Below are 27,334 nucleotides of genomic sequence, written 5' to 3'. Positions count from 1 at the left end.
CGCCGCTCACTCTGCGATCGTCGGGGGAGAGGGAGAAAGGCAGGCAGCTTGTGTAAACAAGCTGCCTGTCATTCTCCCCTGTGTAGAAACACTGATCATACGGTTCTACTATGTAGGACCGTTGATCAGTGTTCCTACAGCTCAAGCCACAGCCAATCACAGTTAGAATCACGCCCCTAGGGACACACAGCCCCTCCCTCTCAAATAAAGTTAACCCCTTAACTGCCAGTGTAATTTTACAGTAACAGTGCATATATATAGCACTGATTACTGTAGAAATGTCACTGGTAACCCCAAAAAAGTGTCAGTCAAGGGTGCGATCTATCCGCCCCAATGTCGCAGTACCGCAAAAAAAAAAAAAAAACGCAGACCGCCGTCATTACGCGTTAAAAAAAAAAAAACAACAAAAATGAGAAAAATCTTTCCCTTTGTTAGTAAACGCGATAACTTTTGCGGAAACCAATCAAAATACGCTTTTTGCGATTTTTTTTACCAAAACATATGTAGCATAAAACAAATTGGCCGAAAATGTTAAAAAATTTTGATTTTGATTTTTTTTGGGGAATTTCATAAAAAAAAAATGTGAAAAATATTGTTATTTTTGCAAAATTGACGCTCTTTTTTTGTTTATAGAGCGTGATCAAAAAAAATCGCACAGGTGATCAAATACCTCCAAAAGAAAGCTCTGTTTGTGGGGAAAAAAAGGACGTCAAATTAGTTTAGGTACAGCGTCGCACGAGCGCACAATTGTCCGTTAAAGTCACGCAGTGCCAAATCGCAAAATACCCCCTGGTCTTTTAGCAGCCAAATCCTCCGGGGCTTAAGTGGTTAAAAAGAAATACAACATGTAAAGGATAGATCTACTAGCTCCAGTAACACAACATGACCAATAACAGAATTACCTGCTTTATTCATTTCCTTGCTTGCTGAAGCTGGTGTGTTACGGCCCAGGAGCAACTTGAAGCTGCCGGATACAAACTTCTGTTTGCATGGAATTCCTTTCTGAAGGAAGAGGAATGCAAGTGTCAGTAACATCCGTTTGCAGTGCCTTGCTCCAGGCTACATATACACAATAAAAGGAGCCGAAGAAGGACACACAAGTGGAAAAAACAGCCCATGATTGACATTTACAAACCTCGCTACTGTTCCCTATACAGATCAAGGATTGTAATTCCATACAAAACCGTATTATAAGAAGTTATTTATCTCATAGGCATAATCATACATAAAAAAAAAAAAAAGAGAAGGATAAAGGCCTAACACCGATAGAAACTGTTCAAAAGTATCACATATACAAATTGTAAAACTAAAAGCCCCACTCTGGAAGGTAAATTTAAAATTAAGGCCGGTCATACGTGGATTTGAACTATTAATGGGCAGGCTGAATGTACCAAGTTGATCAAACGCTTGTGATCATCGCAAGTGACTGCTATAGAAGCTAGCGATAATCACTGTCTTCTCCCGGCAGTGACAGCTTCCTTTGCCCATAACCGCACCCCCTGCAGGGGAAGACAATTGCTCAGCAGGAGGAGTTCCCGTCAATGCTGACCCGTGGTTGCAGGAAAAAAATTTGCACCATCTATAACCTGCCTTAGTGAGGGGACAGCCAAATGACCGGCAATGAGGACTTTCGCCAAGCAGCACTATGGCCATCGGTTCAAATCCCAACTACAGCACTACTTGCATGGAGTTTGCATGTTTTCCCTGTGCGGGTTTCCTCCCACACTCCAAAGACATGCTGGTAGGTTAATTGGTTCCTGTCTAAATTGGCCATAGTATGTATGAATGTGAGTTAGGGACCTTCAAGTGCAAGCTCCTTGAGGGTATGGACTAATGTCAATGTAAAATTTCTATGTAAAGCGCTGCGTAAATTAACGGCGCTTATTTAAGTACCGGTCAGCCTATCTAATTTCTTGACACTCATAACCCAGGAAAGAACGAACACCCCCCCCCCCCCCCAAATTACCCCCTTTTTAGAAAGTAGACATTCCAAGGTATTTAGTAAGAGGCATGGGGAGTTTTTTTTTTCCATGGTAATTTTTTCCCACAATTCTTTGCAAAATTAAGATTTTTATTTTTTCCCACAAAATTGGCATATTACCACTGCCACACTACTACCTGGCATACTACCAGTTTCTCACACACTGTATAGGCATACTTGCAGCTACACCCCAAAACACATTCTGCTACTCCTCTTGAGTATGGCAATACCACATGTGTGAGACTTTTACACAGCCTGGCCACATAGAGGCCCAACATTTAGGGAGCACCGTCAAGTGCTCTACGGACATAAAATTACAAATCTAATGTCCCGACTACCCATTACACTTTTGTTCGGCACTGTAGTGCACTGATAAGCACCGTAGTGGTATTGATGTGGCATGGATGAGGCAAAGATGAGGCACAAATGAGGCACGAATGCAGCATGAATGAGGCACAGAGGGGCACGAATGCGGCATGAACGAGGCACAGAGGGGCATGAATGAGTCACAGAGGGGCATGAATGAGTCACAGAGGGGCATGAATGAGTCACAGAGGGGCATGAATGAGTCACAGAGGGGCATGAATGAGTCACAGAGGGGCATAAAAGTGTTACGAATGAGGCACAGAGGGGCATAAAAGTGGCACGAATGAGGCACAGAGGGGCATAAAAGTGGCACGAATGAGGCACAGAGGGGCATAAAAGTGGCACGAATGAGGCACAGAGGGGCATAAAAGTGGCACGAATGAGGCACAGAGGGGCATAAAAGTGGCACGAATGAGGCACAGAGGGGCATAAAAGTGGCACGAATGGGGCATAAAAGTGGCACGAATGGGGCACACGAGGCACAGAGGGGCACACATGAGGCACAGAGGGGCACACATGAGGCACAGAGGGGCACACATGAGGCACAGAGGGTCACACATGAGGCACAGAGGGTCACACATGAGGCACAGAGGGTCACTAATGGGGCACAAATGAGGCACAAAGGGGCACTGTTTTCTCTCTCCTCCCACGATGTACAGATCAGTGTGTACAGCGTGCGAGGAGTGGAGACGACTGAACCCGGACATGCGCCAGTTTGTTGACAACTAATCGCTCCGTTATTGGATGAAGGGGATGCTTTCTAAGGGGGTTGTACTTACTAGATGAACATAGAGATCTGTGTTCCTACAAAGCAGAAAGACAGGATCCCTGCGTTCATCTATGACAGAAAGGCGATCTGCCTTGTTTACATAGGCAAACCGCCGTTCTGTCTCTATGTGCAGCGATTGCGGTTGGCCGCGCGTGCCCACCACTGGCTATTACCCGAAAAAACGTACAGGTATGTCGTTTCGGGTAATAGAGCCGACCTGCCACAGTTAAAGTGTGGCGGCTGGTCAGCAAGAGGTTAACTGTGGGCGGCTGAAGCTGCTGACTGTTCACTTCCTGGATTTACAGAGGCACATAGAAACACATACACACACACACACAATAAAATATATACCTTCTGCATCACTATTTTGAGCTAGTGTGAACAAGCCCTAAGGATGTCAGCAGTGCCTTTGCGAAAGTATTCAGCCCCCTTGAACTTTGCGACCTTTTGCCACATTTCAGGCTTCAAACAAAGATATAAAACTGTAATTTTTTGTGAAGAATCAACAAGTGGGACACAATCATGAAGTGGAACGAAATTTATTGGATATTTCAAACTTTAACAAATAAAAAAACTGAAAAATTGGGTGTGCAAAATTATTCAGCCCCCTTAAGTTAATACTTTGTAGCGCCACCTTTTGCTGCGATTACAGCTGTAAGTCGTTTGGGGTATGTCTCTATCAGTTTTGCACATCGAGAGACTGAAATTTTTGCCCATTCCTCCTTGCAAAACAGCTCGAGCTCAGTGAGGTTGGATGGAGCGCGTTTGTGAACAGCAGTTTTCAGTTCTTTCCACAGATTCTCGATTGGATTCAGGTCTGGACTTTGACTTGGCCATTCTAACACCTGGATATGTTTATTTGTGAACCATTCCATTGTAGATTTTGCTTTATGTTTTGGATCATTATCTTGTTGGAAGACAAATCTCTGTCCCAGTCTCAGGTCTTTTGCAGACTCCATCAGGTTTTCTTCCAGAATGGTCCTGTATTTGGCTCCGTCCATCTCCCCATCAATTTTAACCATCTTCCCTGTCCCTGCTGAAGAAAAGCAGGCCCAAACCATGATGCTGCCACCACCATGTTTGGCAGTGGGGATGGTGTGTTCAGGGTGATGAGCTGTGTTGCTTTTTCGCCAAACATAGCGTTTTGCATTGTTGCCAAAAAGTTCAAATTTGGTTTCATCTGACCAGAGCACCTTCTTCCACATGTTTGGTGTGTCTTCCAGGTGGCTTGTGGCAAACTTTAACGACACTTTTTATGGATATCTTTAAGAAATGGCTTTCTTCTTGCCACTCTTCCATAAAGGCCAGATTTGTGCAGTATACGACTGATTGTTGTCCTATGGACAGAGTCTCCCACCTCAGCTGTAGATCTCTGCAGTTCATCCAGAGTGATCATGGGCCTCTTGGCTGCATCTCTGATCAGTCTTCTCCTTGTATGAGCTGAAAGTTTAGAGGGACGGCCAGGTCTTCGTAGATTTGCAGTGGTCTGATACTCCTTCCATTTCCATATTATCGCTTGCAGAGTGCTCCTTGGGATGTTTAAAGCTTGGGAAATCTTTTTGTATCCAAATCCGGCTTTAAACTTCTCCACAACAGTATCTCGGACCTGCCTGGTGTGTTCCTTGTTCTTCATGATGCTCTCTGCGCTTTAAAACGGACCTCTGAGACTATCACAGTGCAACAGCACAAATAGAAATTTTAGCAGCACAAACATAGCACTAACCAACGAGCCCCGTTTCGTGCCTTTTGGGTGTTGGGGGGGGGGGGGGGATGAGTGACCTTTAATAAATCATTAATAACGCAAAAACGATAAAGAATGGAACGGAGATTTAAACGGCACAAACCAGCACAAATGCGGCATCAGCCCAGTTTTGTGTCCCTTGGCTGTTGTAGGGGTGCCAGCTTCACTGAGCTGTGTATGAATCAAGGAAATGCAGAACTAAGGTGGGGGGTTTGATCGAGATTGTGATTTTATAACGATTAAACGTGCAGCTCCAACAGACCCTGGAATTCTTGTCCTTAAGTAGGAGGATTTGTTTAATTTCTGTGTATCATCTGAGGCCAATCATTTTGCTGGGTATAATATGTAAGGGTTTACAACCACTTTAAGTCTAGCAATCATGGCAGCATCTTCATTTCTACATTACAAATATATTGCTTGGTCTGTGAAGCATGAGTCTGACCACCCGTCATTTAGCCAGTGTACAGATAGGTATTCTAGCTTCTGTCGGACCGGCTGCCATACACACAGGTCCCATAGCGGACAGTTTTTAATGAAACGGCTGATGTTGCCCATCATTCGGTCCATGTCTACTTGGCTTGGTGATGTAATGGGCAGTGGCTCACTAGGGAAGGACAGTGCAGCAAGTTGGAGGTGGTAGGAGATCCAGTAACTCATGCCACCTTAGGCCCCTTTCACACGTGCACCTCTGCTAAGCAGAATCTGCTTGCTCAGTGGGGATTTATCCGCCAAGACCCGCTGAGCAGGAAGAGGACAGGTCTTGTCCGCTCCGCTATGCAGAGCCAACATGGACACAGTCCCGCTCTCCTCTATGGGGCAGTCGGATGGAAATGGACTGCCTATCCATTTCAATCCGATGCCATCTGATTCGTCAGACGGATGGAAAGTAGGACCACCATCCATCTGTTTTAAGCCGACAGGATCAAATGGCAGCGGTGGTTAGCGGGCATCTGCCACTCCATAAAAAAAAAGAGACTGGAGCGTTTGATCAAGTCTGCCTGAAAACTGACAGGCAGACCTGATCAGACAGCCTGTGTGAAAGGGGCATTTGGCTGTGTGGCATGACAGGGAGATAATAAAAAATTAATTTTAATGAAAAAAAAAAATGAAATAAAAAATCACCGTTTCAATCTTTGTGGGGTTGTAAATGTAACTAAGGCTGTTCCGACTGGCTACCCCACACTCCCTGTCCACTCACCAGTAAGTGCAGGGCACCAGATCAAGCCCTTAACATCTTCAACCTCTTCTCTGAGCAGAGAGAACAGGCAGAGAAAAAAAAATTTTAACCCATTTGTGCAAGTCATACTGTAAATAACCTGCCAGACAGAATATTGTGTTTGGGGAAAATAAAGAGACACCAAAAGTTTACCCATAAAAGGGAAAAAAAAAAAAAAAAAAAATCCCCTGCTCACAGGGTTGTTGAAACAAAAATCTAACCATGAATGGCTAGCTTTAGAATAATTGGTGCAACGTGCATTTTTGTCTCAACAGCTGTATTTACACACAATAAAACTGTGTTTTTCACATACAAATCTAGAAAAAAAAGATAACATGCCATGCCTGTTAAGCTACTTCAGCTCCCTGGTATTACATAGTACGTTTAGTGCAGTCTGGAGCTTTGGAGGAGTGACCTGCAAAAAATGCTGAAAACACCACAACGCTCCCTACCGCCGGCTCACTGCAGCTGCCTGCACAATACACTTAAGGCTCCATTCACACTTCTGCGATTTCCATTGCGACTTTACCCTGCGACTTGAGTGCGACTGTTAGGACTTTAGCTTTGACCAATGTAATTGTTTTGTTTGTGCTTCACAAAGTCGCTAGACATGTGCAGAAAGAAAACATTTGTTTTAGTTTTGTTTGGTTTCTTTATTTTCTAACTAATTCCACATTTGCAGAACTATTTAAATTCAAAATCGGACAAAGCCGCTCTAACCTTCAATTCCAGGCACTTTCACCCCCTTCCTGCCCAGGCCAACTTTCATATTTTAATGCTGTCGCACTTTGAATGACAAGTGTTCGGTCATGCAATATTTATTTTATTTTTTTTTTACTCAAATAGAGCTTTTGTTGGCATTTTATCACCACTAGGTTTTACATTTTTTGCTAAATAATCAAAAAAATACCAAAAAGTTTTAAAAAAGAAAAACCACTAAAATGTTTCATTTCTGTTATAACATTTTGCAAATAATTTTTATCAAAACTTTAGGCCAACATGTATTTAGCTACATTTCTTTGGTGAAAGTACCCCGAATCAGTATTAATTATTTAGTTTGTAGGAAAGTTGGAGTCCTCAAACTATGATATATATGAAAATTGATCAATCCTGATGTACTGACATCTCATTTCTTAAGGCCCGAAAATGCCAAGACAGTACAAATATCCCCCAAATTACCCCTTTTTAGAAAGCAGACAGTCCGAGTTATTTAGTAAAAGGCATAGCAAGTTGTTTGAAGTTGTAATTTTTCTGTCACAATTTTTTTGAAAATGAAATTGTTTTACATTGTTTTTCTTTTTTTCACAATATTTTTGTGTTTGTTTTTTTCCTTCACGGACACTGGCTGGTGATAGTACAAATAATAATAATAGATTTATTTCCATTGTGAATTTCACTGTTAGAACCAACCATTTTTACTAAATGAAACAGATTTTTTCAATGTGTATGGTTTTGATTAGCTGTGACTGGCCATAGCTAATCACATGGTACAGATGGGATGTGATTGGACCTGCGTGTACCATGTGATCACTGTGACCAATCACAGCTAGCAACACAATTGTACACAATGAATGGCATGAAAGGAAGCCATCCATTGTTTACAATTGTTATGTGATCTGCAGGCTGGTACACTAATCAGCCATCGATTGTGTCAAGTCAGATTGCACTGCAGCACAGCCGTGGTGATATGATGTCCACCCAGAACAACAAATGTCCCTCCCCGCCATCATTTGACAATAGGCTGGGAAGTGGTTAAAAAAAGTGTTGGTTATTACTAAATTAACTCTAAGCTACCCTGCATTTAGGTTTACAGCAAAGTCCCTTTTTTTTAACTGGAATCCTAAAGTGGTTGTAAAAGCAGAAGGTTTTATCTTAATGCATTCTTTGCATTAGGATGAAAAGCCTTCTCTGTGCCGCAGCCCCCTAATACTTACCTGAGCAACATCTCGATCCAGCGATGTTGCACAAGAGACTCAGCTGTCCGGAACTCTTACTCCTTATTAGCTGATAGAGCAGCCAAGCACCATTGGCTCCCGCTGCTGTCAAACTTATTAAGACAAAGAGAAGAGAGAGTGGGCAGGGCAGGCCCGAGCTGCAGCTCTGTGCCTAATTTTGACACAGGGAGCTGTGGCTCAGCTTGGGTGCCCCCATAGCAAGCGGTTTACAGTGGGGGAACTTAACAGGAGGGAGGGGTTGGGAGTGCCAAAGAGAGACCCCAGAAGAGAAGATCCAGGCTGCTCTGTGAAAAACCACTGCACGGAGCAGGTAAGTATGACAGGTTTGTTATTTTTAACAAAAAAAAAAAAAACAAGACTTTAGTATCACTTTAAATATGGTTTTATTCATAGGCATAAAGCCTTTTACTAAACTACTTTTTTTTGTTCTAAGTACCGGTTGCGTGTAATATCACTTCTACTGTTATTCTGAATATTGTGAACTTGAAATCACTGTGCAACATGCCTGATACTTTCTGTTCAAATGTTTCATTGAAGTTTTAAACTGCCTGATAATTTCTAATGCCTTGCTTTGCTCAACTCAAAAGTACATGATAAAGAAAAAAAGCCTGCAACTTTAAAAAACAACCACACAAAGACAGGCACAAAAAAAAGCTTTAAGCCCCGTACACACGCACAGATTGTTGGCCGTAAATTGTTGGCCAACGTCCGATTGGCCGATTGTAGGCTTGTTAGTATGATGCTTCCGACAACCAACTGCGAATTTTTGGACGAAAAAAAATCTGGTGTGCATGCTTTAAAATTTTTGTTGGCCAACAACAGAACGGCCGATTGTTCCTCAGTCAGTACAGATTTCGGCAGACAAAAATCAGATGAGCAAGACTGGGCATGCTCAGAGAAGAAAAAACACAGGGAAAGTAGACCATCACATGACATCACTTCTGAAGTTGGTTTTTGTTGGCCAACAAAAGTCCAGTGAAAGTCTAGAGCACATTTCAACCAACAAACAACACTGGACAAAAGACGGCCGGTCGGTCGGCCAACAATCTGTGCGTGTGTACGAGGCATTATTAGGAATTGATGAAAGGCAGGACAGTTGGTGATTACTGAGAGCAGGGATGGCTACAGAGCAGTACTGGCAAATTTCTTTCTACCGCTCAGTTGACCAGAGCTTGATAAGATTCGCCTCCGACAAATTTTAGCAAGCCTTATTGCTAAGCGGAATTTGGAAAATTTCAAAGAGTATTCCACCAAACCCTTGGAAAAATTAACCCATGCCGATTGGCCCTTCCCTAGATCCTTCTAAACTTAACCACCCGCACTTTCCAATCTGGCTGTTCAAACTGTTTGAGATTGAACAATGTGAAGACCTTACCTAGACAGACAGTTCATTCAATTTATATCCAGTTGGAAGGCACTCAAAAAACATTCTTTTTGGTAAATCTCACGGAGTTTTCAACTAGATTGTAAAGCACATGGCCAGCTTCAGACGTACAAACATTTTTCTGAGAATTGGCTGCCTTTTCAGACTAATGTAATATCTGTGGTAGCCTTTCTGGAGAATTCTATATATCTTCAGCTATTATCAGTGTTAGGCTCCATGTACACGGGACGTTGTTAAACGTCCCTTTGAATGCTGGAATTTTTAGGACGTTTGAAACGTCTGTTCGGTCGCGTTTGTACCCGCATTTAGCGTGCGTTTAGCGGCGTTTGTGTTTAGAAGCGTTCCTACAGGTGAAAAAAATGATTCCCCTTTAAAATGGAAAAACGCGAACGCTAAACGCGGGTCATCGCGTTCGGACGCGTTTGTGCGTTTGAAACGCCGGGAAACACACATTCGAACGCAAATAATTGCATTCTAAAAGTCCCTGAACGCAACTGCCTGCAAATGACTGTAAACGACCCTGTGTACATGGACAGATAAGATAAAATGTAGATGGGTTCAGGGGCTTCTGAAAAAAACGCCCAACTGCTCCTAAACAACCATTTCCAGCGTCCCGTGTACATGGACCCTTAGATACCATTGACCATGGTTTTATTTTAGTGAAGAGGCAATTTCCAGTTGATACATTAAATACAAAATATTTGACTACTGTAATGAAAAATATGGGTGTTTTCTTTTCGTTTTTTTTTTGTTTTTTCAATTCAGTAATGGTGGTAAATGAGATGAGCGAAAGATTCAAGCACCAAATAATTCCCCACCCTATCGTACACACCCTCTGGTTCCTTTTTTAAAAGTATCTAAAGGATAAGAACTCCTCTCAGTTTTGTTACTGCCATCTAAAGGTTCAAGTGAAAGAAAATCCCACATTTTGGGTTGTCACCAGAAAAGAGGGGGACACTAGTCCTGGTGATCCTGGTCACAACCAGGCATTCCCCTAAATTTCGAGGGATTTAACCCTCCTTAGCGGTATTCCCAAGTGTGGTTCGGGGTTAACTTTCAGTACCAAAAGCGGTAACCCCGAGCCACACTCGGGATTACCCCGCAATGTTACTCACCTTCCCTGCGCTCCCTTGCCGTCCTCACAGTCTCTCCCCGCTCTGTGCACGGCCAATTGCCTTCCAGTTCCCTTCCCTGCAAACGTTGCGATGCAGGGGAACCAGCGGCAAATTCAAAAGTGTAAATACACAAATGACATGATACAAAGCAGTGATCCTAACGGATTACACTGTATCATGCCATTTCAGCACAGGATTGCACCTGGTGACTTTTCCAGTGCCCTGCCTGTACTTTTCCACTGCTTTGTGCCTGGAAAATTTTGAACGACCATGGCGTCCAAAAAGCGTTCTTTTTGCACAAAAGCGCTTTTAGACAAACTGGAATACAGCGACAGCTAAAAGCGCTTTTGCACAAAAAGAAAGCTTTTTGGACGCCATGGTCGTTCTAAATTTTCCAGGCACAAAGAACTGGAAAAGCACAGGCAGGGCACGGGGGAAAGTCACCAGGTGAAATCCTGTGGTGAAATGGCATGATACAGTGTAATCCGTTAGGATCACAATTTTGTATCAGGTGATTAAGTGTACTTACATTTTTTAAATTGCCGCCGGTTTCACCCACCTGCGTCGCAACGCTCGAAGTAAAGGTAACCGAAGACAGGTGCCGGCATCGGCTGGGAGGACGGCGGGGGATTGCAGGGGAAGGTGAGCTTTTAAATATAAAACAACAGATTTCCATACAAAAGAATGTACCACTTTTAGCACAGAAATCCTAACATAATCAGACCACCAGGGAGGTTAAGCAGGCCATACACACACAGTTTTTTTTTCCCAATCAACTAGCTGAAAAATAAAAATAAATAAATAAAATATCCCCACATCCATACAAGCAGTGCGGATGCAGAATCTGCCCGGCCACACTTGTATTATGACAGCAGCTGCAAGCACTGGGTTTTTCAGCAGGACCGTTCAACAGAAGCCTGTCTAGCGACCGACTTCTGTTAGACAAGAGTACACACATACAGCTGCAAGAATAAGTATGTGAACCCTTTGGAATAATATGGATTTCTGCACAAATTGGTCATAAAATGTGATCTGATCATCATCTAAGTCACAACAATAGACAATCACAGTCTGCCTAAACTAATAACACACAAAGAATGAAATGTTGCCATGTTTTTATTGAACACACCATGTAAACATTCACAGTGCAGGTGGAAAAAGTATGTGAACCCCTAGACCAGTAATGGCGAACCTTGGCACCCCAGATGTTTTGGAACTACATTTCCCATTATGCTCCACTACACTGCAGAGTGCATGAGTATCATGGGAAATGTAGTTCCAAAACATCTGGGGTGCCAAGGTTAGCCATCACTGCCCTAGATTAATGACATTTCCAAGAGCTAATTGGAGTGAGATGTCAGCCAACTGGAGTCCAATCAATGAGATGAGATGAGATTGGAGTTGTTGGTTACAGCTGCCCTGTCCTATAAAAACACACACCAGTTCTGGGTTTACTTTTTACAAGAAGCATTGCCTGATGTAAATGATGCCTCGCAAAAAAGAGCTCTCAGAAGACCTACGATTAAGAATTGTTGACTTGCATAAAGCTGGAAAAGGTTATAAAAGTATCTCCAAAAGCCTTGCTGTTCATCAGTCCATGGTAAGACAAATTGTCTATGAATGGACAAAGTTCAGCACTGCTGCTACTCTCCCTAGGAGTGACCGTCCTGTAAAGATGACTGCAAGAGCACAGCGCAGACTGCTCAATGAGGTGAAGAAGAATCCTAGAGTGTCAGCTAAAGACTTACAAAAGTCACTGGCAAATGCTAACATCCCTGTTAGCGAATCTACAATATGTAAAACACTAAACAAGAATGGATTTCATGGGAGGATACCACAGAAGAAGCCACTGCTGTCCAAACAAAACATTGTTGCACGTTTACAGTTTGCACAAGAGCAGCTGGATGTTCCACAGCAGTACTGGCAAAATATTCTGTGGACAGATGAAACCAAATTTGAGTTGTTTGGAAGAAACACAACACTATGTGTGGCGAAAAAGAGGCAAAGCACACAAACATCAAAACCTCATCCCAACTGTGAAGTATGGTGGTGGGGGCATCATGGTTTGGGGCTGCTTTGCTGCATCAGGGCCTGGACGGATTGCTATCATCGAAGGAAAAATGTATTCCCAAGTTTATCAAGACATTTCGCAGGAGAACTTAAGGCCATCTGTCCACCAGCTGAAGCTCAACAGAAGATGGGTGTTGCAACAGAACAATGACCCAAAGCATAGAAGCAAATCAACAACAGAATGGCTTAAACAGAAGAAAATACGCCTTCTGAAGTGGCCCAGTCAGAGTCCTGACCTCAGCCCGATTGAGATGCTGTGGCATGACCTCAAGGAAGCGATTCACAACAGACATCCCAAGAATATTGCTGAACTGAAACAGTTCTGTAAAGAGGAATGGTCAAGAATTACTCCTGACCATTGTGCACGTCTGATCTGCAACTACAGGAAACGTTTGGTTGAAGTTATTGCTGCCAAAGGAGGTTCAACCAGTTATTAAATCCAAGGGTGCACATAGTTTTTCCACCTGCACTGTGAATGTTTACATGGTGTGTTCAATAAAAACATGGCAACATTTCATTCTTTGTGTGTTATTAGTTTAAGCAGACTCTGATTGTCTATTGTTGTGACTTAGATGATGATCAGATCACATTTTATGACCAATTTGTGCAGAAATCCATATCATTCCAAAGGGTTCACATACTTTTTCTTGCAGCTGTATTTTGATACGGGTATACCCAGCTCCATTCTCCCACTTCCCGTTCTGGGTATTGGCCAGGAAGTGAAGGGAAATTTCCCCAATGGGAAAAGCCATTCTATCCAAATGGCAAATATTTATTCTACTTTAAGCTCTCATTAAAGTGGCACTAAACAGAAGCCTTATTAATCTATACAAATCCACTACATTAAATCCCTGTATCTATTTTTCATTAAATTGCTTCTTACCGTGTTTTTCTACTTCCTTGTAATGAGCTCCTAAACATCTTCTTTACAACCTCATCTCTGTTTGAAACAATTAGCACACTTAAGCTGTGGACAGGGCTTCTTCTCTTTGCACATTACAAATTCCCCTAGTATATAGTCACTAGCCCACTTCAGCAGCAAGCAAGAGAGCATGACTACGTTCCTACACAGAAGTCGGATCAGAGCAGCAAATCAAAGAAATTTGGGAGGAGGCTGAGAACAATAGAAGGTACTTTTCTGGTTTAAAGCTGTAGTAACCTGCCAGAAAAATTAAAAATTAATTGGGCCCCCCTGCAAGTATGCACCACATGCTAGCACATTATGACAGACATACCTGGGCATGGAGCTGTGACGGCTCCCCAGTGCTTCTATCTTTACCCAGTCTTAGGTCCGGGTTTGCAGATTCCAGCCAGAGCCATGATGATATCATTCCCGGGCATGCAAACACACGGGTATGCCATCCCTTCAGAGTGCATGCGCCCGTGATGTCACCGGCTGCAGGCCCTGTGAATATCTCCTAAACAGTGCAAGTTTGGAAGATATTCACTGCACCTACAGGCAAGCTTTATTATGGGCTTTCCAGTAGGTACAAGTTCAAAAGTGGACATTACTTCCACTTTAGGAATACATAATTGAATAGAATCTTCTTTTTTTAAACCAGAGTTTAGTGTCTCTTTAAAGTTAACATTTGGGGAAAATTTTGGAAAAAAAATTTCTTTATGAATCTGCAGTGCATTGCAATGTCTGGCACCTACAGACTCTAAAGCCCCGTACACACGCGTCGATAATTGGCCGTGGATTTTCGGCCAACGTCCGATCGGCCGATTTTCGGCTTGTTAGTATGATGCTTCCGACAACCGACTCCGACTTTTCGGCTGGAAAAAATCTGGTGTGCAGGCTATAAATTTTTTGTTGGCCGTCAACACAACGGCCGATTTTCTGTCAGTCAGTACAGATTTCGGCAGACAAAAATCTGATGAGCAAGACTGGGCATGCTCAGAGAAGAAAATACACACGGAAAGTAAACCAGCACATGACATCACTTCTGAAGTTGGTTTCTGTTGGCCGATAAAAATCGTGTGCAGTCTAGGCACATTCCAACCAACAAAACACCACTCTGGACAAAAGTCGGACGATCGGTCGGCCGATAATCGTTGCGTGTGTACGAGGCATTAGTATTAATGTCTGCCCAGGGGTGATCATCTGTCCCTTGCCACAGGTAATCGCTCCACTGAATACCCTTCATCCCTATGGGATTGCTGGCAAAAGATTAAGAACTCTACATATTCTGCAAAGTAACCCTCCATCCACCCAGAGATATTGCCCTTCCCTGCGCTCCCTAGCCGTCCTCCTCCTCGGTTATATCACTAAATCTAACTTCTGAACATTCTTTGTCAGTGGCAGTTCTTACACAGGGCTACTGCCCTTCGCCCCCTTCCACATTTGACAGTACTTGGCCCTGGTAACTGGCCCAAGCATTGCAACCGGGGAGAAGACAACATGCTCCCCATAACTGGAAGTACTGAGTATTTCCAAGAGCTCAAACAGTCACAAGAACAAGGGAGTGATGTCACCCTAGCATCTGGATTTCATTGCAGACTGACAGAATAAGACATGGCAGGGGTGCGCTGGCAAGATAAGTATCATTAAGTTAGAAAGGACCCCATGTACACAGTCACCATAAGGCAAGGTTTTTCTGTGCATGCCTTAGGATGTGTTCTAAATGCACAAGGTAACAGGGTCTTTATGTCCTGCAACCTAAAAAAGCCAATGTGTGTCCTGTAACCTGAAAAAGACAATCAGTGTTCTGCAAGTACTAAACCTAATGGGTGTAACAAATTCAATGGGGTCCTGTAACATTAAAAAGCAAACCAGTTCCTGCATTGTAAAAAAAACCCAGTGGGTGTAATATAACATAATAAACCCTGTGGTATGTGGAGTACCAGTGGGTTGTCAAGTACCACGGGGACCCCTATGGGTGTGACGGAACATAATAAACCCGGTGGGGTGTGAAGTACCATGATGAACCCTGTGGGTGTGATGTAATATAATAAACCAGGTGGGGTGTGAAGTACCACGATGAACCCCGTGAGTGTGACGTAACATAATAAACCCTGTGAGGTGTGAAGTACCACAATGAACCCTGTGGGTGTGATGTAATATAATAAACCCAGTGGGGTGTGAAGTACCATGATAAACCATGCGGGTGTGATGTAATATAATAAACCCGGTGGGGTGTGAAGTACCAGGATGAACACTGTGGGTGTGACGTAACATAATAAACCCAGTGGGGTGTGGAGTACCACGATGAACCCTACGGGTGTGACATAGTGATATAACATAATAAACCCGGTGGGGTGTGAAGTACCATGATGAACCCTGTGGGTGTGACGTAACATAATAAACCAGGTGGGGTGTGAAGTAGCACGATGAACCCTGTGGGTGTGACGTAACATAATAAACCAGGTGGGGTGTGAAGTACCACGATGAACCCTGTGGGTGAGACGTAACATAATAAACCAGGTGGGGTGTGAAGTACCAGGATGAACCCTGTGGGTGTGACGTAACATAATAAACCAGGTGGGGTGTGAAGTACCACGATGAACCCTGTGGGTGTGACGTAACATAATAAACCAGGTGGGGTGTGAAGTACCACGATGAACCCTGTGGGTGTGACGTAACATAATAAACCAGGTGGGGTGTGAAGTACCACGATGAACCCTGTGGGTGTGACGTAACATAATAAACCCGGTGGGGTGTGAAGTACCACGATGAACCCTGTGGGTGTGAGGTAACGTAATAAACCCGGTGGGGTGTGAAGTACCACGATGAACCCTGTGGGTGTGACGTAACATAATAAACCAGGTGGGGTGTGGAGTACCACGATGAACCCTGTGGGTGTGACGTAACATAATAAACCCGGTGGGGTGTGAAGTACCACGATGAACCCTGTGGGTGTGAGGTAACGTAATAAACCCGGTGGGGTGTGAAGTACCACGATGAACCCTGTGGGTGTGAGGTAACGTAATAAACCAGGTGGGGTGTGAAGTACCACGATGAACCCTGTGGGTGTGACGTAACATAATAAACCAGGTGGGGTGTGAAGTACCACGATGAACCCTGTGGGTGTGACGTAACATAATAAACCAGGTGGGGTGTGAAGTACCACAATGAACCCTATGGGTGTGACGTAACATAATAAACCCGGTGGGGTGTGAAGTACCACGATGAACCCTGTGGGTGTGACGTAACATAATAAACCCGGTGGGGTGTGAAGTACCACGATGAACCCTGTGGGTGTGAGGTAACGTAATAAACCCGGTGGGGTGTGAAGTACCACGATGAACCCTGTGGGTGTGACGTAACATAATAAACCAGGTGGGGTGTGGAGTACCACGATGAACCCTGTGGGTGTGACGTAACATAATAAACCCGGTGGGGTGTGAAGTACCACGATGAACCCTGTGGGTGTGAGGTAACGTAATAAACCCGGTGGGGTGTGAAGTACCACGATGAACCCTGTGGGTGTGAGGTAACGTAATAAACCAGGTGGGGTGTGAAGTACCACGATGAACCCTGTGGGTGTGACGTAACATAATAAACCAGGTGGGGTGTGAAGTACCACAATGAACCCTGTGGGTGTGACGTAACATAATAAACCAGGTGGGGTGTGAAGTACCACGATGAACCCTGTGGGTGTGACGTAACATAATAAACCAGGTGGGGTGTGGAGTACCACGATGAACCCTGTGGGTGTGACGTAACATAACCCAGGTGGGGTGTGAAGTACCACGATGAACGCCGTGGGTGTGACGTAACATAATAAACCAGGTGGGGTGTGAAGTACCACGATGAACCCTGTGGGTGTGACGTAACATAATAAACCCGGTGGGGTGTGAAGTACCACGATGAACCCTGTGGGTGTGACGTAACATAATAAACCCGGTGGGGTGTGAAGTACCACGATGAACCCTGTGGGTGTGAGGTAACGTAATAAACCCGGTGGGGTGTGAAGTACCACGATGAACCCTGTGGGTGTGAGGTAACGTAATAAACCAGGTGGGGTGTGAAGTACCACGATGAACCCTGTGGGTGTGACGTAACATAATAAACCCGGTGGGGTGTGAAGTACCACGATGAACCCTGTGGGTGTGAGGTAACGTAATAAACCCGGTGGGGTGTGAAGTACCACGATGAACCCTGTGGGTGTGAGGTAACGTAATAAACCAGGTGGGGTGTGAAGTACCACGATGAACCCTGTGGGTGTGACGTAACATAATAAACCAGGTGGGGTGTGAAGTACCACGATGAACCCTGTGGGTGTGACGTAACATAATAAACCAGGTGGGGTGTGAAGTACCACGATGAACCCTGTGGGTGTGACGTAACATAATAAACCCGGTGGGGTGTGAAGTACCACGATGAACCCTGTGGGTGTGACGTAACATAATAAACCCGGTGGGGTGTGAAGTACCACGATGAACCCTGTGGGTGTGAGGTAACGTAATAAACCCGGTGGGGTGTGAAGTACCACGATGAACCCTGTGGGTGTGACGTAACATAATAAACCAGGTGGGGTGTGGAGTACCACGATGAACCCTGTGGGTGTGACGTAACATAATAAACCCGGTGGGGTGTGAAGTACCACGATGAACCCTGTGGGTGTGAGGTAACGTAATAAACCCGGTGGGGTGTGAAGTACCACGATGAACCCTGTGGGTGTGAGGTAACGTAATAAACCAGGTGGGGTGTGAAGTACCACGATGAACCCTGTGGGTGTGACGTAACATAATAAACCAGGTGGGGTGTGAAGTACCACGATGAACCCTGTGGGTGTGACGTAACATAATAAACCAGGTGGGGTGTGAAGTACCACGATGAACCCTGTGGGTGTGACGTAACATAATAAACCCGGTGGGGTGTGAAGTACCACGATGAACCCTGTGGGTGTGACGTAACATAATAAACCCGGTGGGGTGTGAAGTACCACGATGAACCCTGTGGGTGTGAGGTAACGTAATAAACCCGGTGGGGTGTGAAGTACCACGATGAACCCTGTGGGTGTGACGTAACATAATAAACCAGGTGGGGTGTGGAGTACCACGATGAACCCTGTGGGTGTGACGTAACATAATAAACCCGGTGGGGTGTGAAGTACCACGATGAACCCTGTGGGTGTGAGGTAACGTAATAAACCCGGTGGGGTGTGAAGTACCACGATGAACCCTGTGGGTGTGAGGTAACGTAATAAACCAGGTGGGGTGTGAAGTACCACGATGAACCCTGTGGGTGTGACGTAACATAATAAACCAGGTGGGGTGTGAAGTACCACAATGAACCCTGTGGGTGTGACGTAACATAATAAACCCGGTGGGGTGTGAAGTACCACGATGAACCCTGTGGGTGTGACGTAACATAATAAACCAGGTGGGGTGTGAAGTACCACGATGAACCCTGTGGGTGTGACGTAACATAATAAACCAGGTGGGGTGTGAAGTACCAGGATGAACCCTGTGGGTGTGACGTAACATAATAAACCAGGTGGGGTGTGAAGTACCACGATGAACGCTGTGGGTGATGTATCAGTTGATCGGTGTAGATGACACACAAAGCAGGCTGCGATTTGTTGATAGGTTTGGCGCGGTGGCATTACATGGTATGCCAAAACTTCAATGGAAGTGAATGACAACACGCACCCAATACACCTGGCACTGCCATCAGTATATGTACACTTTTAATGAATTTCCTTCCCATAATAAAACAAACCTGTTGTACACAGTTCCCTCCACCCTGCTGTGTGATAAAACAGGCACAGCACACTATTCATACTGTGACAGGGACTGACACCGGCCTGCACACACACAACCCTCGGCCACCGTGCAGGACAAGGAGTGAGGGCGGTGCAGGCAGCACCCTCCTATCTACATGATAGAGAACAATCAGCCCTCTCCCCTCCACCCTCCTGCAGGAACAGCCCATTCCCGTCACACAGCACCCACCCGAGCTTGCCGGTATCCCGCCTCCCTGAGCCCAGCTCACCGCCCGGAACCTCCGCCTGCACCGACACCACGGATCCCGACAGGCAGCGCGTCACCGGACAGCAGCGTCAGCGCGCCAGCCAATGGAACGACGCGGTAGAGGAGGGGACCGGAGACGATGTGGCCAATCAGAGCAGGCGGAGGAAGTCATTGGGCGTCCAGGATGGAGAGGATGGACAGGGATGGGTCATGTGATTCCCATTGGCTGTGTGTAAACATGGAATGCTGGACGAGCTGCTGCCTGACTCTGTACTGGACTTCCCAGTGACACCATTGGGGAGTATGAAGGAAGGAGGGAGGGAGGCCAGCAGCTGGAATGTCTGCTCAGCAGGAGGCACACCCCTTTGGATGATCCATGTTTAAAGCTGAACTCCAGGGAGAGCACAAATCTTCCCTGGTAGTGGAGCTAGCCCTGCACTGTAGGGGTTAAAGGGGAAGTATGGACAAAGCTGTTTGGTTATAAATCATTGGTAGGTCACAGGAGTGCACTTACCTTTCTTGTCCTGTGACTAGGATTGCCACCTTTTCTTCAAGCCAAACACTAGTAAGGCACAGAATCTTTTTTTTGTAGTATACAAAACCAACGACAAACAAAATGTGGTACAAATAGATGGGACACCTGTATAACCTTTTCAAAACTTGTGCTGTACAAAAAACGCATGGTATATTGTTGCTGTACGTTTTGCCGCAGGTGAGCGAGGTGTGTGTGGTTGTGCCATTAACGGGTTTGTAAAGGTCATTAAAGCCGAGTTCCACCCTCATTTTAAACTTTGCTTCATGCATAGCTATATACCTTTCTAAATTCGATTTGGCTATTTTTTTTTTGGTTCCCTTACCTTATTTTTAATTAAAAATAACTTAATTTCTTCCAACTTCCTACTTATTCAGCCGCCGATGTCATTTCCTCCTTTGCATTGACTCCTGGGAGATGAGTGTCATCAATCCCAGGAGTCAATGTTGCTGTGTAACGTTAGAAAAGCATACCCCGTGAAAATTGCATACCCTCGTCACTTCCTGTGAGGAACAGCTGAGCAGCGTAGCAGTGCGCATGCTCACAGCTACGGATGCGTCATTGAACAGCTGAGGAGCTGATTAGTGCGCATGCTCACAGCTCCGGATACGTCATTGAACAGCTGAGGAGCTGATTAGTGCGCACGCTCACAGCTCCGGATGCATCATTGAACAGCTGAGGAGCTGAATAGTGCGCATGCTCACAGCTCCGGATACGTCATTGAACAGCTGAGGAGCTGATTAGTGCGCATGCTCACAGCTACGGATGCGTCATTGAACAGCTGAGGAGCTGATTAGTGCGCATGCTCACAGCTACGGATGCGTCATTGAACAGCTGAGGAGCTGATTAGTGCGCATGCTCACAGCTACGGATGCGTCATTGAACAGCTGAGGAGCTGATTAGTGCGCATGCTCACAGCTCCGGATACGTCATTGAACAGCTGAGGAGCTGATTAGTGCACATGCTCACAGCTCCGGATACGTCATTGAACAGCTGAGGAGCTGATTAGTGCGCATGCTCACAGCTCCGGATACGTCATTGAACAGCTGAGGAGCTGATTAGTGCACATGCACGGAGGGTATGAAATTATCACGGCAGTGTGTGTAACGTTACACCGCCTCAGCTGTTGCGGCGGTTACATTAAAACAGCTCTGCTGCAATATGAGTCATCTCCGCTCCTATCCCTGTCACTTCCAGGATATGGGCTAGTAAATATAAAAGCAGCGGCGGGTGTATGAAATCTATATGAACGGAGATCTCGGCTCCGTGATTTATCTTTTCATACACCCGCCGCCACTTTTATATTTACTAGCCAAGATCAGGGAAGTGACAGGGATAGGAGCGGAGATGACTCATATTGCAGCAGAGCTGTTTTAATGTAACCGCCGCAACAGCTGAGGCGGTGTAACATTACACACACTGCAGTGATCATTTCATACCCCCCGTGCATGCGCACTAATCAGCTCCTCAGCTGTTCACTGATGTAGGTGCACCGGAAGTGACGAGGGTATGAAATTTTCACGGGTAGGTTTTTTTCACGGAACACTTGCATCGGTGTTTCTCGTAACTTCCGGTGCAGGCGCATCCTTCCCTGCCGATGAATGGAGAACGGCTTCTGGGCATGCGCAATGAGCTGTGGGATGACGAGGGTATAGCATTCTGGGACTTCAGGATCCAGGAAGAGGGACACCTCGGCTTCAGCTGCCCACACCGCAGATGGCCGCGCTGGACAAGAACATCACAAGGTAAGTAATTCATCCCGCAGGTACACTAAATAGGGGACAGTTTAGAGGATATCCTTGTTTAAATACCCTAGCCCTGACTATTCTAGGGATAGGTTTCGCTTTAAAAAAAAAAAGAAAAGTCATACCTACCTGCTCAGTGTAATGGTTTTGTAAAGAGCGCCCCAGTCCTCCTCAGGTCCCGCCTGCTGCATGTCAGTCAATGAGAAGGGAGAGATCCGGGAGAGCCGAGACTCTCATGCACATCACTGGATTGAGATTAGATTTAGTTAAGTATAAGGGGGGGATGCACACTGAAGGTTTTTTTTTTACCTTTATGCATAGAATGCATGAAGGTAAATAAAGCCCTAAGCTGTTAGTACCACTTTAAGATTTAATGGCACCACATGCACACCTGCAAAAGGGCTTTCCCTTAGGAAAAAATAACTTGGTTTACCACTAGTGAGCGACTGATATCGTTTTTTTACCGCCGATACCGATATTTTGGTCATCGGATATCGGATATTTTTTTTATAATGTCTACAGGTACTGTGGTGGAGGGATCCTCTGCACTTAAAGCATTCAAAACGCCAAGTTTGGCTGTTTTGAATGCTGTAAGCTTTTGAATTCGGCGCAGCCAGTATCCGGAAGTGATTTCATGTCATGACATCACTTCCGGGTACTCGGAGGCACCGAATTCAAAGAAATGGAAACTTTGTCAGATGGCGGCGGTGCAGATGGAGACCCAGTCAGACAGCGGCGGTGAAGGTAGGATGCCCAGGTCTCCCAGTGGGACAGGAGACCCGGGCAAGCCGCGGAAGGCGGCAGGAGGGGGGGATGTCTCAGCCGCATCGGTTGTCATTGCAAGACAGCCGACCGTCGGCTATGGACACCGGAACCGGGGTGATGCCTCTAGCTGCAAGCACTTTCCCAAAATATCAGTAAATCACAAACCGATTCCGATATATCAGGGAAAGTCCATATCTGCCCTCTATATATCGGCTTTGCCGATAATCGGTCGATCCCTATTTACCACCCTCCTATTTTTTGTTTTTAAACACTCCAACCATGAAAATAGTGTAAGTACACTTTTTATTGGTTGACAATTGTGCACTGGCACAAGGGCGTAAGTAAGGGGAAGGTACAGAAAACAAAAATGCACCAGAGCATCCATCCGCACTAGAAAGCCCCAGATGGCAGATGCCAGATGGTCTGTGCATGGCAGCAGTCCTGCTCTCCCTTAGCTCAGCACTGGGAGTCTGCCTACCCCAGCTAAACAGGGAGGGTCGCAGGCTGCCCACATCTCTGTTCACCAGCTGCAGGCCAACAATGGAACCTTCTACTGCTACAATGAGGTACACCTCCAGATCTGTGGGCAGTGAGTGGGATATTGCCAGGGTGGGGTTGTGTGGAAACTGAGGATATTACATATGGGGGACATACACATGGGGGACACTTCTACATGTCTAAGATGCAACAAAACATAATAAGATTCCACTATATGCTTTCCCGAAATTAGGGAAGTGAAAAAACACACTAAAAACATATACAGTGCCTTGCGAAAGTATTTGGCCTCCTTGCGACCTTTTGCCACATTTCAGGCTTCAAACATAAAGATATAAAACTGTAATTTTTTGTGAAGAATCAACAACAATTTGGACACAATCATGAAGTGGCATGAAATTCATTGGATATTTCAAACTTTGTTAACAAATAAAAAACTGAAAATTTGGGCGTGCAAAATCATTCAGCCCCTTTACTTTCAGTGCAGCAAACTCTCTCCAGAAGTTCAGTGAGGATCTCTGAATGATCCAATGTTGACCTAAATGACTAATGATGATAAATAGAATCCACCTGTGTGTAATCAAGTCTCCGTATAAATGCACCTGCACTGTGATAGTCTCAGAGGTCCGTTTAAAGCACAGATAGCATCATGAAGAACAAGGAACATACCAGGCAGGTCCGAGATACTGTTGTGGAGAAGTTTAAAGCCGGATTTGGATACAAAAAGATTTTCCAAGCTTTAAACATTCCAAGGAGCACTGTGCAAGTGATAATATTGAAATGGAAGGAGTATCAGACCACTGCAAATCTACAAAGAGAGTATCAGACCACTGCAAATCATACAAGGAGAAGGCTGATCAGAGATGCAGCCAAGAGGCCCATGATCACTCTGGATGAACTGCAGAGATCTACAGCTGAGGTGGGAGACTCTGTCCATAGGACAACAATCAGTTGTATAGTGCACAAATCTGGCCTTTATGGAGGAGTGGCAAGAAGAAAGCCATTTCTTAAAGATATCCATAAACAGTGTCGTTTAAAGTTTGCCACAAGCCACCTGGGAGACACACCAAACATGTGGAAGAAGGTGCTCTGGTCAGATGAAACCAAAATCGAACTTCTTGGCAACAATGCAAAACGTTATGTTTGGCGTAAAAGCAACACAGCTCATCACCCTGAACACACCATCCCCACTGTCAAACATGGTGGTGGCAGCATCATGGTTTGGGCCTGCTTAAAATTGATGGGAAGATGGATGTAGCCAAATACAGGACCATTCTGGAAGAAAACCTGATGGAGTCTGCAAAAGACCTGAGAATGGGACGGAGATTTGTCTTCCAACAAGACAATGATCCAAAACATAAAGCAAAATCTACAATGGAATGGTTCACAAATAAACATATCCAGGTGTTAGAATGGCCAAGTCAAAGTCCAGACCTGAATCCAATTGAGAATCTGTGGAAAGAACTGAAAACTGCTGTTCACAAACGCTCTCCATCCAACCTCACTGAGCTCGAGCTGTTTTGCAAGGAGGAATGGGCAAAAATTTCAGTCTCTCGATGTGCAAAACTGATAGAGACATACCCCAAGCGACTTACAGCTGTAATCACACAAAAGGTGGCACTACAAAGTATTAACTTAAGGGGGCTGAATAATTTTGCATGCCCAATTTTTCAGTTTTTTTATTTGTTAAAAAAGTTTGAAATATCCAATAAATTTCGTTCCACTTCATGATTGTGTCCCACTTGTTGTTGATTCTTCACAAAAAATTACAGTTTTATATCTTTATGTTTGAAGCCTGAAATGTGGCAAAAGGTCGCAAAGTTCAAGGGGGCCGAATACTTTCGCAAGGCACTGTATAGGTAAACTACCCCTGTATAGGCTGCTGTATTAAAAAACCCTTCAAATAAACAGATGTAATACCAGAGTGTATGAATATTTACTCCCAATACAGCACTCAATACTAATATCTAACAAAGAAAATCACTTGTAACAGGCAGAATACATTGTAACAATTCAGTAAAAAAACAAAATACCACAATTTAAAAACAAACATTACGGTGCTTTCACATTGCTCATTTGAAAGAATGCATCAAAAATCATTTTGATGCATTTCTAGTGTGATTTCCAGCATGCACCTGTGAAGAATGACCTAAAACAAACTTGCCAAAAACGCAAACAGGGTATATTGTTGATGTGTTTTCTATTCATTTCAATAGGGAGCTGTGTTTTTGGTGCAGTTTTGAAAAGTGCACTAAAGATGCAGCAAGGAGGACTTTTCAATCTGCAGTGCAGAGGTGTGACGAGTTGCATAGGATTTAAAGAAATAAATTTTTTTTTGAGTTCTCACGACCTGAGAGTTGCACGACTTTCAGTGTGACTTTCCCAGGAGACTTCAGTGCAATTTAAAGCAACTTGAAGTGACTTTGATGAAACTTTGAAGCAAATTCAGAGAAAGCCTGGGTAATCTTCATGTAATGTCAGATCCAAATCACAAGATGAGGATCCAACTTGGAGGCGAATTCCATTAACACCTTCCCGACTACCTGCCGCACATTTACTGCGACAGGCTGGCTCTCCTGCACATACTGACGTAGCCCTACGTCGGCCACGCGCGTGGTGCTGAGGAGCGAGCAAGTGCCGCCGGCGGCGCGCTTTTGCCCCTACTAGGCAGCGGGGATGACAGAGAAGGACAGTCAGCTGTTGTAAACGCAGCTGACCGTTCTTTTCTCTGAAATGATCACATTTCCTATTTAGGATCACAGGTCTCTGTGATCATTTCACAAGCCCATCCCCCATACAGTTAAAAAACACTCTCCTAGGCTCACACTTAACCCTACACTTATTGTGATTTTTTTTTTTTTTTTTACCAAAAATATGTAGCCGAACACAAAATTGGCCTGAAAGGATGAAAAATGTTGATTTTTTTATTTTTTATTTTTTTGGGGGGGGGGGGGAATGTTATATAGCAGAATGTGAAAAATATTGTTTTTATTTTTTTCATAATTGTTGTCTTTTTTTTTTTGTTTATAGCGCAAAAAAATAAAAATCACACAGGTGATCAAATACCATCAAAAGAAAGCTCTATTTGTGGGGGAAAAAGGGACATCCATTTTATTTCGGTACAGTGTTGCACGACTGCGCAATAGTCCGTTAAAATAACGCAGTGCCGAATCACAAAAAATGGCCTGGTCATTAAGGGGGCAAATCCTTCCGGTCCGGAACTGGTTAAAGTCTATGGGCATAAGTCAGGTAGAAGTCGCCTTAAAGTAGTACAGGAACCTTTTCCAAAGTTGGAGTGACTTTAGTAGTGCTAATTAAGACAGCTCTCATTGACTAAAATAGGATTTCACATGTCACGTGACTTGGATATCACAAATCAGATCCCAAGTCACGGCAGTGTGAACTGAGCCTAGTATCTGTCTTCCACACATGAGTTGTATCCACCTGATAGAACATGCAAGTACCTCCACCTCAAATTGGCAATGCACTCCTCAAGACCTTTTCAAAGGAATAGTTTGGCAGTAGTATGCTAACAAGGCTTGTGAAAGAGATGGCCATTCCCTAATAAAATCATTGCTAGGCTTCTGGATGCAAACTTGTGACAAGTAGTCTTTCCCCCATAACAGTATCAATGGATAGCAAGTCCAGAAAAAAAAAAACAGAGGTGCACAGAAGTAGTACATTCTTTAAGTTCATTTTATCAGATATTAATTTTATAATTTGGGTTGCATATTTTTAGGCGTTTGGTATTTATAATTGCGCGTATTATTTGTGTCACCAAATATTTTTATTAATTTTTTGATACATATTTATATATTTTTTTTATATCATTAAAAGCATTATCACTTGTTATGTGTACATATGATTATTGGTTTTATTAATATTATGTCTATTACTAATGACATTTGTGCATTTATAATCCTTAATAGCTCTGGTCCCTGATATTGCACTCTGTTATCTGAATAATAGAAGTGGGGATAGAAGCCCAGGCATTCAGATATTTTTGCATTTTATTTTGGATATACATAGTTAAACATACACTACTGCCAAACTATTCCCTTGAGGAAAAAAAAAAAAAACGCTCTATTTATTTAATCATTTGCAAGTACTTAAAGAGGAAGTAAACCCTCCTCTGACACTTTTACCTATAGGTAAGCCTATGATAAGGCTTACCTATAGGTACTGTAAATATCTCCTAAACATGTACCGTTTAGGAGATATTTACCTTACATGCAGCCAGTGACGTCACTGGCGCATGCGCTCTGAAGGAACGGCCGCTGGT

General features: G+C 44.3%; 1 protein-coding gene across 3 annotated transcripts in view; it reads right to left on the bottom strand.

The window, feature by feature from the left end:
- The window catches only part of FER (FER tyrosine kinase), a 452,282-nt gene extending 432,661 nt beyond the window's left edge, over nucleotides 1-19,621 (bottom strand). For 2 of the 3 annotated variants that reach the window (XM_082263755.1, XM_082263756.1), the window contains exons 1-2: nucleotides 19,498-19,621; nucleotides 903-1,002 (exon numbers count right to left, since the gene is read on the bottom strand). The gene's annotated coding sequence lies outside the window, so the exon portion shown is untranslated. The remainder of the gene's footprint in view (nucleotides 1-902; nucleotides 1,003-19,497) is intronic. The other variant, XM_082263757.1, reaches the window with a different exon arrangement.
- Between the last annotated feature and the right edge of the window lie 7,713 nt (nucleotides 19,622-27,334).

This window comes from Pelophylax lessonae (assembly GCF_965119305.1).
Source record: "Pelophylax lessonae genome assembly, chromosome: 1".
Lineage (NCBI taxonomy): Eukaryota > Metazoa > Chordata > Amphibia > Anura > Ranidae > Pelophylax > Pelophylax lessonae.
Note: the sequence above shows the minus strand (reverse complement) of the source record. Positions and strands in the feature narration are given on the sequence as shown.